The sequence below is a fragment of the Schistocerca americana genome, chromosome 5, assembly GCF_021461395.2.
Source record: "Schistocerca americana isolate TAMUIC-IGC-003095 chromosome 5, iqSchAmer2.1, whole genome shotgun sequence".
NCBI classification, from domain to species: Eukaryota; Metazoa; Arthropoda; class Insecta; order Orthoptera; family Acrididae; genus Schistocerca; species Schistocerca americana.
The window spans coordinates 582,568,064-582,582,050 of record NC_060123.1 but is presented as its reverse complement, the minus strand read 5'-3'; the positions used below and the strand labels follow the sequence as shown (position 1 = coordinate 582,582,050).

Below are 13,987 nucleotides of genomic sequence, written 5' to 3'. Positions count from 1 at the left end.
CTTCCAATCTTTTGTGAGGAGTCTTCTCACTCCTTTCATGCGATCCCCTTTCTTTCCTGTACCAACCGCTTTATCTCAATGCAGCAATTGCACCCAATGTCCTCAGGTATTTCTAGAACGTATTTCAATCTTCGTCATTTCCTGCATTTTTTACCCTCTACAGCTCCATCAAGCACCGAGAACCTCTTCGTTTATCACATTATCGTTTCAACTACTATAGCATCACATCTCAAATGCTTCAATTCTATACTTTTCCGGCATTACCACACTTCATGATTCACTATCATACGATGTTGTGGTCCAAACGTACATTCGCAAAAAATTTTTCCTCAAATTAAGGACAATGTTTCATGCTAGAAGGCTTCTGTTGGCCCTGTCTGCCTGTGCTACTGTGCCCTTTATGTCCTTCCTTAGCCTGCCAAGCTTTATTCATCTTACAAGTCAGTAGAATTCTTTCATTTCGTCGCTTCGTGGTCCCCAGTTTCGATGTCAACTTTATTGCAATTCTCCTTTCTGCTACTCTTCATTATTTTTACCATTATTCGGTAGGCCCTCAGTCCATAATTTGTGGAAATTAGACCGTTCATTCGGTTTAGCATTTACTGCAGTTGTTCCTCATCTCCTCTGATGACAGCAATGTCATTAGCTAATCTTATCATTAACATCTTGTGACTAAGAATTTTAATCCTAGTTCTGAAACTTCTTTTGACGTCATTGATTGTTTCTTCGATGTACTGATTTAACGATAGGAACGTAAGACTACATCCTTGTCTTATACCTTTTCTAATCCGAACACGACATCATAATTCTGTTTGGCACGGCAATGGACTTGAAAGAGCTGTTGAACGAAATGGGCAATGTCTTGAAAAGTGTTTATAAGATGTACATCTACGAAAGCAAAACGAGACGAATGGAATGTTACTGAGACACATCAGGCGATATGGATGGAAGTGTTTAGGAACTGAGACACACAAAGAAGTGGATGAGTTTTGCATTTTTCGCAGCCAAATAACTGATAATGGCCGAAGTATACGATATAAAAGGTAGAATAACAGTATCACGGAAAGGGTTTCTGAAAATGAAATTTTTTTTAACATCTACACTCACGGAAAAAATAACAACACCAAGAAAGAATTGTGCGACATAAACAAAAGCTGGCAGCCCTGTTTCTACATCTGAAAGATGATACCAACTAAAATTTCTCGCTTGTCACGTAAGAGTAGCCACTATGACGATGCAAATGAGGTTTGCCTTAAATAACCACTAAAACGGTCATGAGCGATAGTTACCTTCGAGAGTGGACGTGGAGAGTTGGTGTTCGTCAAGAATGCCTTTAAGGCGACTATGGCGCTTTTATCGAAACGTCACTGAGCTTGAATGGGGTCGTGTAGTAGAGGGCTACAAGAATCTTGGCAGGAATGTAGCCAGTGTACATGAATGCTGGCAGTGGTGATCGCCAGAATGTACTGTCGGAAGAACACACGCCTCTGGATGGACTCGTGGCACTACTGAGAAGGAAAACCATCATGTTCGGCGTATGGCTCCGGCGCATCGTGCTGCATCCGCAGCAGCAATTTTAGCAGCAGTTCACACCACAGAGCGACAAAAAACTCTTACAAATCGGCTACATTAAGGACAGCTCCGAGCCAAATGTCCTCAAAACCACCGCCATTTGCGACTTCTGGTGTCGGTCGAGAACCCATTGGAGGACATAGTGGAGGTCTGTTACGTTTTCTGATGATAGGTATTTCTCTCTCGGTGTTACTTATGGTCATGTGTCGGTTACAACGAAACTAGTTGAGGACCTGAAACCAACCAGTCTGTGTGCTAGACACACTGGACCTACAACTAGAGTTATGGTCTGGGGTGTGATTCGGTGTGATAGCAGGAACATTCCCGTGGTTATTCGACGCAACCTGGCTGCAGATCTGTACGTCAGTCTGGTGATCCGACCTGCTGTGATGCCATTCATGAACAGCATTGCAGAGGATATTTAGCAACAGCATAACGCTCGCCCACATACCGATGTTGCAACCAAGCACTACAAAATATCGACATAGTGCCTTGGCCTGATCGATCATCAGATATACCTCCAATCGATCACATATGAGACATCATCGGATGACAACTCTAGTGTCATCCAAAAACAGCATTAACCGTCCCTGTATTGACAGTTCAAGTGAAACAGGCATGGAATTATATCCCACAAACTGACGTCTGGTACCTGTAGAACACAATGCATGCACATTTGAATGCTTTCATTCAACATTCTAATGGCTGTATCGGTTATTAATGTATCAGCATTTCACATTTGCTGTGGCTTATCTCGCACTTACGTCAACATGTGATCTTGAAATCTTAATCGCTTAAGTATGGAAATTTGGAAATTTGTGGTAAGTTCGTATACGGCCAAACTGTTGAGGTCCCTAGGCTTACACACTAGTTAATCTAACTTCAACTGACCTAACGCTAAGGACAACACTCACATCGATGCCCGAAGGAGGACTCGAAACTCCTACAGGGAGCCGCGCGAACCGTGGCGCTTAAGTATAATACCTGAACAAAGTATCCCCGAAATTTCATTACTCTACATACATTTTTGTGTTGCGGTTTTTTTCTGTCAGTGTAATATAAAAGTCAGTGTTAATAAGAGTTTTCTGAATATATTTGTCTGCAGTGTAGCGATGTATGGAAATGAGGTGTGGACGATAAGTGGTTCGTATAAGACGAAAGCAGAAGCTTAGTTGCATACATCGAAAAATTAATTAGGAATCACCGAATCGATTTGGGGAAAAGAAACTAATGGTACACTTTTAATAAAAGAGGGGATAGCTTGGTAAGACTCATCCTGATTTGTGAATGAGTATGCAGTCTGATAATGGAAGAATGTCTGGGGGTAAAATTTGTACAGGCGGACATCTGCTTCAGTATAGTAAGCAACTTTAAATTAAATTTAGGTTGCAGCAGTTATGCAGGAGCGACTAGCATGGAAAGATACATCGGACCAGTCTTCGGACTGAAAGCCACCACGACAAACATCCGAGAACTTCGTTCATCGTCTTCCATTCTCTTTATTTCACTTGATTCTTGTATATATTTTTGATTACTTGTCTTTCCGAGTACCTAGTAGTGGGGAATAACTGGTCGAAATTCAAGAGGGTATAGAAAAATTCTACTATGATATACAATACCAAATATTTAGGGTTAGAGTGAGAGGAAATGTAAATTCTGTGAAACAGTGACCAATCGCCGAAGTAGTTCAACTGTAGTTCAGTCCCTGGTCTCCATGTGATTCAGCCCTACATGTGACTTTTTGTATTTCTTCCAACTAACAGGTAGTTATCAGGTTTTGCATCAGTTTCATATTTGTTTCAGGTGCAACTGTTCTAGTAATTTTTAAGAGTGTTCACTTCCTGATATTGAAAAGTCTGAGGCAGAAGCTATTAATACTGGTAATTCATTGACGCAAAGTACATTATGATATTGTCCCATATTCGTATATAAGATGTCGCCGGCAAAAACGAAAAAAAAAGTCCTGTAAACGTGTCACCGGAAACAAATACTTGTGACGTGTGGGTCACAACAGGTATTGTTCAGTGTGGATACCACTCGTTCTTACACATCCTTTGCCTGTCTTTCTCAAAAGAAGGAGTGCAGAACACATCTTGCCCACATCAAATTTCAATAGATTCCGGATCAACAGTTTCTATAACGTTTGCACATTGCCGATGGACGTGAAATTCAACAATGCTTTTAAATGTCCCATAGCTGTAAAAAGTTAAGGTCATTTGTAGCGAGGCAGCCGTGGTAACTTACATCCTCGAGCAAGTCATCATTCATTAAATGACTATATTACATTCTGCAACAGTAACGTTGAGCAGTAGCACGGGTAAGTTGTTGCACAGAAACTGCTGGTAAGAAGCGTCCGCTAATTAGTACAGTATAATGTGACCCTATGAGTCCATTCCCTCAGTTCCATTCGACACATTGACATAGCTACCATACGGGACGTGAAGGCTAGGTTAAACTGAATTGTTTACGGTTAGTCCTGTGAACAGTCGGTATCATGGAATAATACCTCCTATGAATGCAAATACTGCTCCTACTGATATTACATAGTGGAAGTGAGCTACTAACCAGGAACGGATGTATTTCGCAGTCGTTCTTTCTGCTATCTATAGGCGAATGAAAGGGAAAGAAACATTAACATGTCGTAAAATGGAAAATACTTCCTGCCGTATGCTTCACAGTGTCTCGCAAGAGTATGGATGTATATGTAGATACTAAAGCGAACCTGTTACCTTGCTTTCACGATCGCATCAGTCATTCGTATCTGCTATGGAAGTATATGTAGAGACTAAAGCGATCCTGTTATCTTGCTTTCAAGATCGCATCAGATATTCGCATCTGCTCACACTTGGTTAGTGTGGTATTTTACTATTTCACTCCGTGTGTAGACCATCTGTGAACTGAAGATCTTCAGTACTCCGTCTTAAAATACAGTGGCAGAACAGGAATCTGTCATTCTAGTCTTGTGCCTTGAGAGATTTGCACACTTTGAAACTGATATGAAGGTAGTAATTTATACTGCTCGTGTAGAACTGTCAATGCAAAAACGTGTTTCATGTCGTCAGCAGCTCCAATTCTTAAATGAAACGAATTTCAAAGAAGAAATTCAGTATTACGACGTCTCTGTGCCATTCTCCGATTCCATGCCAATACTATCACTGAACGACAAGCTAGCTAACCTTGATCCGGTTACTTTCTTTTAAGCAGATCACCATTTCCAACTATTTTTCGTCTTCTTCACAGCTTGACTTTCGAATAAATAGAACACTCCTTGCGTTGCTCTTCATACGCTGATTTTTGCCTTACGTCAGTTCATATTCGTTTGGTGACATCACTTTCTTTTCGTTTGAGCCTACGACAATCTCTTCTTTGATGTGTTCCAGAATATCAAGATCCTTACATTAGGCTGTATTGTTGGGATTCAAAAAGACAAACACACGAAAATAAATTATCTCATGAATTGATCAATAAAATTTTGAAAATGGTTTGTACAGGTTGTCATACGCTTCTCTGAAACAAAGCTGCAGTCAGACTGTCACCAACAGCTGAACGATTGACTCCGCGCTTATGCATGTCATGCACGACAACATTTACTTATCTGTAACTCAAAACTCTGACTTTAGTGACCCGATGGAACGTGGGCACAGTGCTGCTTTAAATGTCACTGGCTGCTTTTGCTTTACAGCCTTGTGTGCCAGAAGTGACTTCTAAAATTTAATTCCATTGGGACATGCGCAAATATATCCTGCAGCCTCAAAATCTGAAGAGGCTACTTATCGGATGACAAGTTACTTAATATTGTTAATGGGCGTATAGAACCAGACAACAACGACACTTTATTATATGATTCAGTGGTCAGCCACGGCTCATCGTAGCATGTTTCTTACTTCAAAATTAATGGTTCACTGTTTAATTATATATAAAGCGTGCTGCTAGAGGCATAATAATTCACGAACTCTGACGTACGTGAAATCTTTTTGTTATCATCAGAGCGTGCCTTCAAACTATTATCAGAATTACATTACTGTGGTGTCACCGCCAGACACCACACTTGCTAGGTGGTAGCCTTTAAATCGGCCGCGGTCCGGTAGTATACGTCGACCCGCGTGTCGCCACTATCAGTGATTGCAGACCGAGCGCCACCACACGGCAGGTCTAGAGAGACGTCCTAGCACTCGCCCAGTTGTACAGCCGACTTTGCTAGCGATGGTTCACTGACAAAATACGCTCTCATTTGCCGAGACGATAGTTAGCATAGCCTTTAGCTACGTCATTTGCTACGACCTAGGAAGGCGCCATTATCATTTGCTATTTATTTTGTGTAATGCATGTACCGTCAGACCGATGTTCACCAATTATGGATTAAAGTTAAGTATTCCAGAAGCTACGTACCTTTTTTGCTAGTCTCAAGACCTTGCTCCAAGACCTTGTTCTGTTCCAGACCTCACGCCAGTCTGCGTGAGCTTAAACGCGTGCCCTTCGGCCTCCCGTCCTAGTAGATTGGCTGTCTTGCCAGTCCACAACAATTACACACTCGGGAAATGACACCGACGATACGTTTCACACACGAAGCTGAAACTATGGCTGTCTGCTCTCCCAAACGTAAGAGTAATAAAATGTTTTTCGGTATGATTGCGTAAGTCTATGCTGTTAACTTAGAAAATGAATCGTAGAGTTCAGAGGTGGAACTTTCTATTGTTGATGGGCTATGCTCGTTCGGAAATCTGTTGGAATTCTGTTCAAAAATGGTTCAAATGGCTCTGAGCACTATGGGACTCAACTGCTGTGGTCATAAGTCCCCTAGAACTTAGAACTACTTTAACCTAACTAACCTAAGGACATCACACACATCCATGCCCGAGGCAGGATTCGAACCGGCGACCGTAGCGGTCGTGCAGTTCCAGACTGTAGCGCCGTTAACCGCTCGGCCACTCCGGCCGGCTGGAATTCTGTACCCGGATGTTAATTAAATAAGACGTAGCGGAATAATTTGATGCGTATCAGTCGAAATAATACGTTTTCTCTAATTGGTAGTATGGGTTTTTCTCATTTTATAAAATAATTCACAAACTAACAGTGCCGGCCGAAGTGGCCGCGCGGTTAAAGGCGCTGCAGTCTGGAACCGCAAGACCGCTACGGTCGCAGGCTCGAATCCTGCCACGGGCATGGATGTTTGTGATGTCCTTAGGTTAGTTAGGTTTAACTAGTTCCAAGTTCTAGCGGACTAATGACCTCAGCAGTTGAGTCCCATAGTGCTCAGAGCCATTTGAACCATTTGAACAAACTAAAAGTAATATTATTTAGTGGTCGATTGCTGCAATACGAATCATTTCCTGTGCAGTTACTCGACGATGGCTGACGGTCCTTCTTGAATTCAAAAAATCCACAATGCAAAATAATCACAGAGAGAAAAAAAGGAAATTAAATTGTCATCAAAGGCAAGGGGTAAAACGGATTACCCTTGAAGTGTGCTTGCGTAAAATATGTGACTGATATTGCTTTCTTCACTGTCCTCAGTTGGTTACCATCAGCGCTTCAACGTTTAGAGCTTCAACGTTCAGAGCTTCATCGTTCCCCTCCCGCTACGACTGCCTTCCAGCAATGGAAGGTAATGTCATTGCCGGAGCTCAGACTGGGAACGTACTAACACAACATACTCACATCCCAGCAACTCTATTTAGAACAGATACACATCACAGTAACTTCTTAAATGCAATTATTATACGGAGGAATAGGAACTACTTGGTAGGAAAACTGCAGCACGATTTGCAAGGACGAAATTCATACCGAAACGAAGAAGTAATTTATGATATGGCCCAGAAAATGGACGATTTTACTGTCTATGTTACACAGTGTATTTAAAAACTAGTGATCCACATTTTATCAAAAGATTTCCGAACCATAAAAAATTCCTATTACCTTACATAAGGATCATATCACGATCTCTATTAGTGGCCTAGCCTGCTACCATATTGATGTTCAATGTTCATTTCCTGTTGGTTGTTTTTGCCATTATACTTAGTCCTATGGCCTGCGATTCCTTAGACTGGGAAGTGTGGGCATGTTACTTCAAGAGAGAAATACCGGGCATGGTAATGGAAACTGCTTAGCACAGGGAGTTTTTGAACTGAATTTTCTTGTTTTTCGATTGTCGCTCGAATAAAGAACTGACAGGTATTAAGATAGATGATCGCAGAATGGAAAATCAAGTAGAAACGCTCGACTATAGACTGCTCAAAGTAGTAAGACCGTATACAAACATGTAGATTATTCAAAGGAAACATTCTTTCTTATTAAAAGTTACTCCCAGTTCGCTCGAGCAACGAAGCGTTCCCATCGGTAGCTTTAATGTGAGTTTTCAAGAAGGCTCATCAGTCGGACGCACATAAATTTAAATCTAGGTTGTTTGCTGTGCGATTATGGGACATCTTAACACGGGCGTATTATTTATTAACTCAGATTCGACTGTACGTCCCTATTGCCTAGATGATTGTACAAATTGGCACATAAGATGACGGCGTTGCCCTTTACTTGTTTTACCAGTTTTACAATAGCACTGAGGCCCTCCTGTTCAACCCATATCGTTAACGCGGAGAAACTGTCGGCTGTGACAGCCATTTTAGAGTTCCTGAAGATATGTTATAGAACTGTGATAGAACTATGATATACAGGGTGCAACAGGCATAAGTGCAGATACTTTCATATGGGGTGCCTTCACATGTACACACATTGGAGCGTTTTTTTTCTGTGCGTTCAACAGCTTTAAATACAGAATGAGATTTTCTCTCTGCAGCGGAGTGTGCGCTGATACGAAACTTCCTGGCATATTAAAACTGTGTGCCGGACCAAGTCTCGAACTCGGGACCTTTGCCTTTCTCGGGCAAGTGCTCTACCATCTGAGCTACTCAAGCACGACTCACGTCCCCTCCTCATAGCTTTACTTCCGCCAGTACCTCGTCTCCTACCTTCCAAACATTACAGAAGCTCTCCTGCGAACCATGTAGGACTAGCACTCCTGAAAAAAAAGGATATTGCGGAGACATGGCTTAGCCACAGTATGGGGGATATTTCCAGAATGAGATTTTCACTCTGCAGCGGAGTGTGCGCTGATATGAAACTTCCTGGCAGATTAAAACTGTGTGCCGGACCGAGACTCGAACTCGTTCCCGCCATTTGCAGACAAAAAATTATAGCTATTACATGTCCTAAGTATTTAGTTTTCTTAGTACCTCCAAGTAGGTATGGAAAGAGCAAGCCATTAAAGAGTATTTTTCCCTGGGTAGCAGGTCGGATGTTGCAGTATGGACACATGGATGAAAAACTGTTAGTCTATTCTGACAGGCATAGACCGCTTACAAGGGACACCTTTGATCCAGAACGCTTGGAACTGGGCGAGACTACGCTTAGGATAATACCCGATCATAAAAACAGTAGGAGCGTGCGTAACTCACATATAAAACGTTGTATTGTATCACAAGTGACATTTTAATAGAGAGTGACAAAGTAAAAAGAAATCAACGTCGTAAGAGGGAAACTATAACACAGGCCAACGATGGAAAAACTTTTTTTGCTGAAAATACCATGTTCTTATATCTTTTACGGTGGGAAACCCCAATATGGTACTTAAAAAACTGTATCACCCACCATTTCTTCACATTTTACAGTTAAATTTATTAAATTAAGCCGTTTTTAAAGAATTTAATAGCTTTAATATAACTAAAATATTTAAAAAAAGGAGGTGTAAAGAATGTAGATGATGTTGGTAGCATTGCTGGAAAATATTTGCTGGCAAAAAGGGCGATTCTATTTTTGTGTTAACAAATGGAGTTTTGTTTATTTCAACCTAACCCCACTTTCCCGTCTCCTGTGCATGTGCTCAGTACAATGTGTAATCGTGGTTGTAAAAACTCTGCTGACAGTTCTTGTTATATTTGTGGTGAATTTATGATTAAAAAACACCAAATAAACATTACAGAATGAGTGAAAAAGGTTTATGTATCATACTTTGGGTCTAAACGTGGTGATCAGGATAAATCTTGGGCGCCGCATAAGGTATGTGTTTGTTGAAGATACGAGAAAATGGTCCAAAAAGGAAGAAAAACCTTCAGATTTGCGGTTCCTTTGATATGGAGGGAGCCAAGAAATCATTTTGATGATTTCTGCTTTTGCAGTGTTGTTATTACTGGTAATAATTCGAAAAACAAAAAGGTAGTAAGCTACTCTAACCTTCCGTCCGCCATCCTACTAGTTGGGCATAGTGTAGATTTACCGTTTCCTGAACCACCAGATGATTTAAATTCTATTCTAACAGAAGTATTTTCTAATGTAAAATCTGAAGAGCGTATTGGAAGTTGGAACTAGCACATACATGTGTAGAAAGAGAGAGCAGCAATTTTCCAAGTTTTTTTTTAACAAGAAGGTGATTTAGTGTACTGCTCAGATATTCCCAGTCTGATGAATGACTTTGGTATTGAACACAAAAAGGAAGACTGGAGGTTGTTTATTGATTCATCCAAAACTAGTTTAAAGGCTGTTTTATTACACAATGGTAACATGTGTGCATCTATACCTGCTGGACATTCTGTGCATATGAAAGAAAACTATGAAAACCTAGAAATAGTGCTAAATAAAATAGACTATTCTGCTCATGGTTGTTGAGATCTAAAAGTAACATGCATGCACCTTGTTCAGCAAGGTAGCTTTACCAAATTTCAATGTTTCTTGTGTTAATGGGACTGTAGGGTTAGGGATCAACACTGGTGTTGAAAGAACTGGTCTGTGAAGGAGTATTTAAAACCTAGTGAGAAGAACACTCTACACAAAAACCTTGTAGATCCAAAAATGTACTCCTACCACCTCTACATATAAAGTAAGGCCTAATGAAGCAGTTTGTAAAGGCTTTGCCTAAAGATGTACCATGTTTTATGTATCTCGCCAAAAGTTTCCACACCTTTCGGAGGCTAAACTAAAAGAAGGCGTCTATCTCTGACCTGACATCAGAAAATTGATGTTTGATGTTAACTCTGAATCCACAATGACCTTAAATGAGAAAGAAGCATGGGTAGCATTCAAGCAAGTCGTTACAAAATTCTTAGGACATGAAGAAGACCCAGAATATGTTTCTATTACAACTACAATGTTAAAGAAATTTAGAACTTCAGGATGTTTAATGAGCCTGAAAGACAACTTTTTGAACAGTAACCTTGATTACTTCCCAGACAATATGGGAGATGTCAGTGAGGAGCAAGAAAAGCGTTTTCACCAGGACATTAAAGTGATGGAAAAACGCTACCAAGGCCGCTGGAACACCAACATCATGGGAGACTACCGTTGATCACTTCACTGAGAAGTGCAGCAAGCGACTCATCGTAGAAAAAGCAGTCCGATATCAAAAGTCACAATAATTACATTTTCAAATGATGATATGAGTATGTCAGTGTCATAACCTGCATTTTGCAAGGCGTACTTCAACACACGCCTACACTTTAGTGCAGAAAATTGATTGTTACTCAAAGAGTGAAATTTGTTGATGAAATAACGATCGTGTATCTTCACTTGTGGCTGGCCCATTTTAGTCTTAAAAATCGGCAATCATTCTGATATAGAACTTATATTTTCGAAAGAAGTAAAGAAGTAAGAAGGGGTTGACCATATGTTGTGGTTTTCGATGGCAATATCTTCAGTGTAACATAATTGGTTGGGAAACTTGCATCTAGAAGCGTAATATCTGTATGACTTGACCAGGAATCACACAGCATTAGGCTCTTTTCACTTGGTACATGTTTTCCAAGGACGGAAAAAATTAGAAAATATTTCATGTGCTCTTCACTGATTTTTGCACTTTTGCTTGTCTCCGCACGACTGTTTCGTAGTCCGGTTGTCTCAGGTTTCTTTGGGATATTTGTGCCGTATGTTCCTTGTGCCTCTTGAGAACAGATGTACCACTTGTTTGCTAGTATGCCTGTCACTGATGAAGCTCCATCTATGGAGTATCTGTGGTAAGGCTATGTACAGACTACAACACTCTAGCTGTAGATTTCTCTCCTCTGTGAGACAGTGTTGATGATGAAGACATTTCTGGTCACTGTTCCAAACATTATTACTCTCCACATCCTAATCTGTCGTAAACATGTTCACTTCCTCCACGAATTGTTGTACTTTCCCACATATGCTACTACGTTCTTCGGTGCTATTAAGTGTCGCAAATGTAGTAATATTCCTAGATTAAATGCTAAATTCAGCCTTAAAATGTCGACAAAAGAAATCGAACCTTTCAGATTGTCTACGTCAACTATTTTAGGCATTTCTAGTGCTCACATTTGCAGATGCCAGTAGTGAACACTAGATTAATACGAATTTGCTCTATCAAACTGCGATATTACAGCCGGCCGTTGTGGCCGAGCTAGACGCTTCAGTCCGAAACCGCGGTGCTGCTACGGTCACAGATTCGAATGCTGCAAAATACTCATCTACAGTTGCTGCCGCGTCTTGTTTGGACGATAAACGCTGACCAGTAAACTATACTTCCATTCCTGGCAACAAATCCGACAATAGTGTGGATCTTCCGACGCTTTACAGCGCCGATTTCTCAATTTTTTCGTGACACATATAGTGGGAAGGTGCATTATCACGATGAAGTATGGTTTTTATATTCTTTTGCAAACCGGGTAGATCTGTTAGAAGAATAGATTAATACCAGCAGACCCCCGATTTCTTAAATCGAACTCTCATTCATAAAACCGCTTCTGATTACTTTACAAATGAGCTATCATCTCGAATATTTTAAATTCACCATGAGAGACACAAAAAGTTTGCAATAGTTTTCAAATTACGCCTAAGGTTTGTGGGATGCCACCAAGTGATCTCATCATATAAAATTGGATGCAATATAGTCTGCGTAATTTGCTCTCCGTTTTAAGCAAAATCAAGTTTTTCACGCATCTCAGTGTATATCCTGAAATATGAGTCAATATGTTGAAAACAATAGACTGGCTGGGCGAGATTAAGATGTGTGAACACAAAATAAGCAGTCTTACATATGCGGATGACTTAGTTGTGATGGCAGATTCGATTGAAAGTTTGCAAAGTAATATTTCAGAGCTAGATCAGAAATGTAATGACTGTGCCATGAAGATTAGCATCTCCAAAACGAAAGTAATGTCAGTGGGAAAGAGATATAAACGGATTGAGTGCCAAATAGGAGGAACAAAGTTAGAACAGGTGGACAGTTTCAATTACTTAGGATGCATATTCTCACAGGATGGCAACATAGTGAAAGAACTGGAAGCGAGGTGTAGCAAAGCTAATGCAGTGAGTGCTCAGCTACGATCTACTCTCTTCTGCAAGAAGGAAGTCAGTACCAAGACTAAGTTATCTGTACACCGTTCAATCTTTCGACCAACTTTATTGTATGGGAGCGAAATCTGGGTGGATTCAGGTTACCTTATCAATAAGGTTGAGGTTACGGATATGAAAGTAGCTAGGATGATCCCAGGTACTAGTAGATGGGAACAATGGCAGGAGGGTGTCCACAATGAGGAAATCAAAGAAAAACTGGGAGTGAACTCTATAGATGTAGCAGTCTGGGCGAACAGGCTTAGATGGTGGGGTCATGTTACACGAATTGGAGAAGCAAGGTTACCCAAGAGACTCATGGGTTCAGCAGTAGAGGGTAGGAGGAGTCGGGGCAGACCAAGGAGAAGGTACCTGGATTCGGTTAAGAATGATTTTGAAGTAATAGGCATAACATCAGAAGAGGCACCAATGTTAGCACTGAATAGCGGATCATGGAGGAGTTTTATAAAGGGGACTATGCTCCAGACTGAACGCTGAAAGGCATAATCAGTCTTAAATGATGATGATGATGATGATGATGATGATGAGTGGTGCTATATTATGCTTTTGAAGGTACATTCAGTGGTTTAGATAGGTACTGTTTGCAAAGTGCGTTGCGAATAGAGTTATTAGTAAGGAAGTGAAATATCAGAAAGTCATGCCTAATGTTGAAATTTTACTGCGCGTCATTCTAAGCAAAAGCTATTTTTTCACACATCTAGAGATCTATGACGTCACAGCTCCTGACTAATTATCTTACAGTGATGTAATTTTGCAGGTATATTCGATGGTATGTATATGGATACTGTCAGGAAACTGTGTTGCAAAAATTAAAATTTTATGTCTGATGCTGAAGGTTTACTGGATGAACAGCGAAAATGTAGTAAGCAATGAACTTTTTTTTCTTTCGTCAGTTTTTGCGGGTGGTCTGCTTGAAGAAGTTCCGTAACGGTTTAAAGTGTGCAAAATATATAGGATGTCGGTAACTGCCTTTATTATCAAATACTGGACGAATAAAGTCCTGGTATTCCCAGCCGTCATTTACTGTGGCTCAGACGAACACACAGTTTCTACCTGTAATACT

The 13,987-nt window shown here is 40.6% G+C and overlaps 1 protein-coding gene across 1 annotated transcript in view; it reads right to left on the bottom strand.

The window, feature by feature from the left end:
• LOC124616552 (lachesin-like) overlaps positions 1–13,987 on the bottom strand; it is a 508,659-nt gene that overhangs the window by 351,756 nt on the left and 142,916 nt on the right. The window lies entirely within an intron of this gene.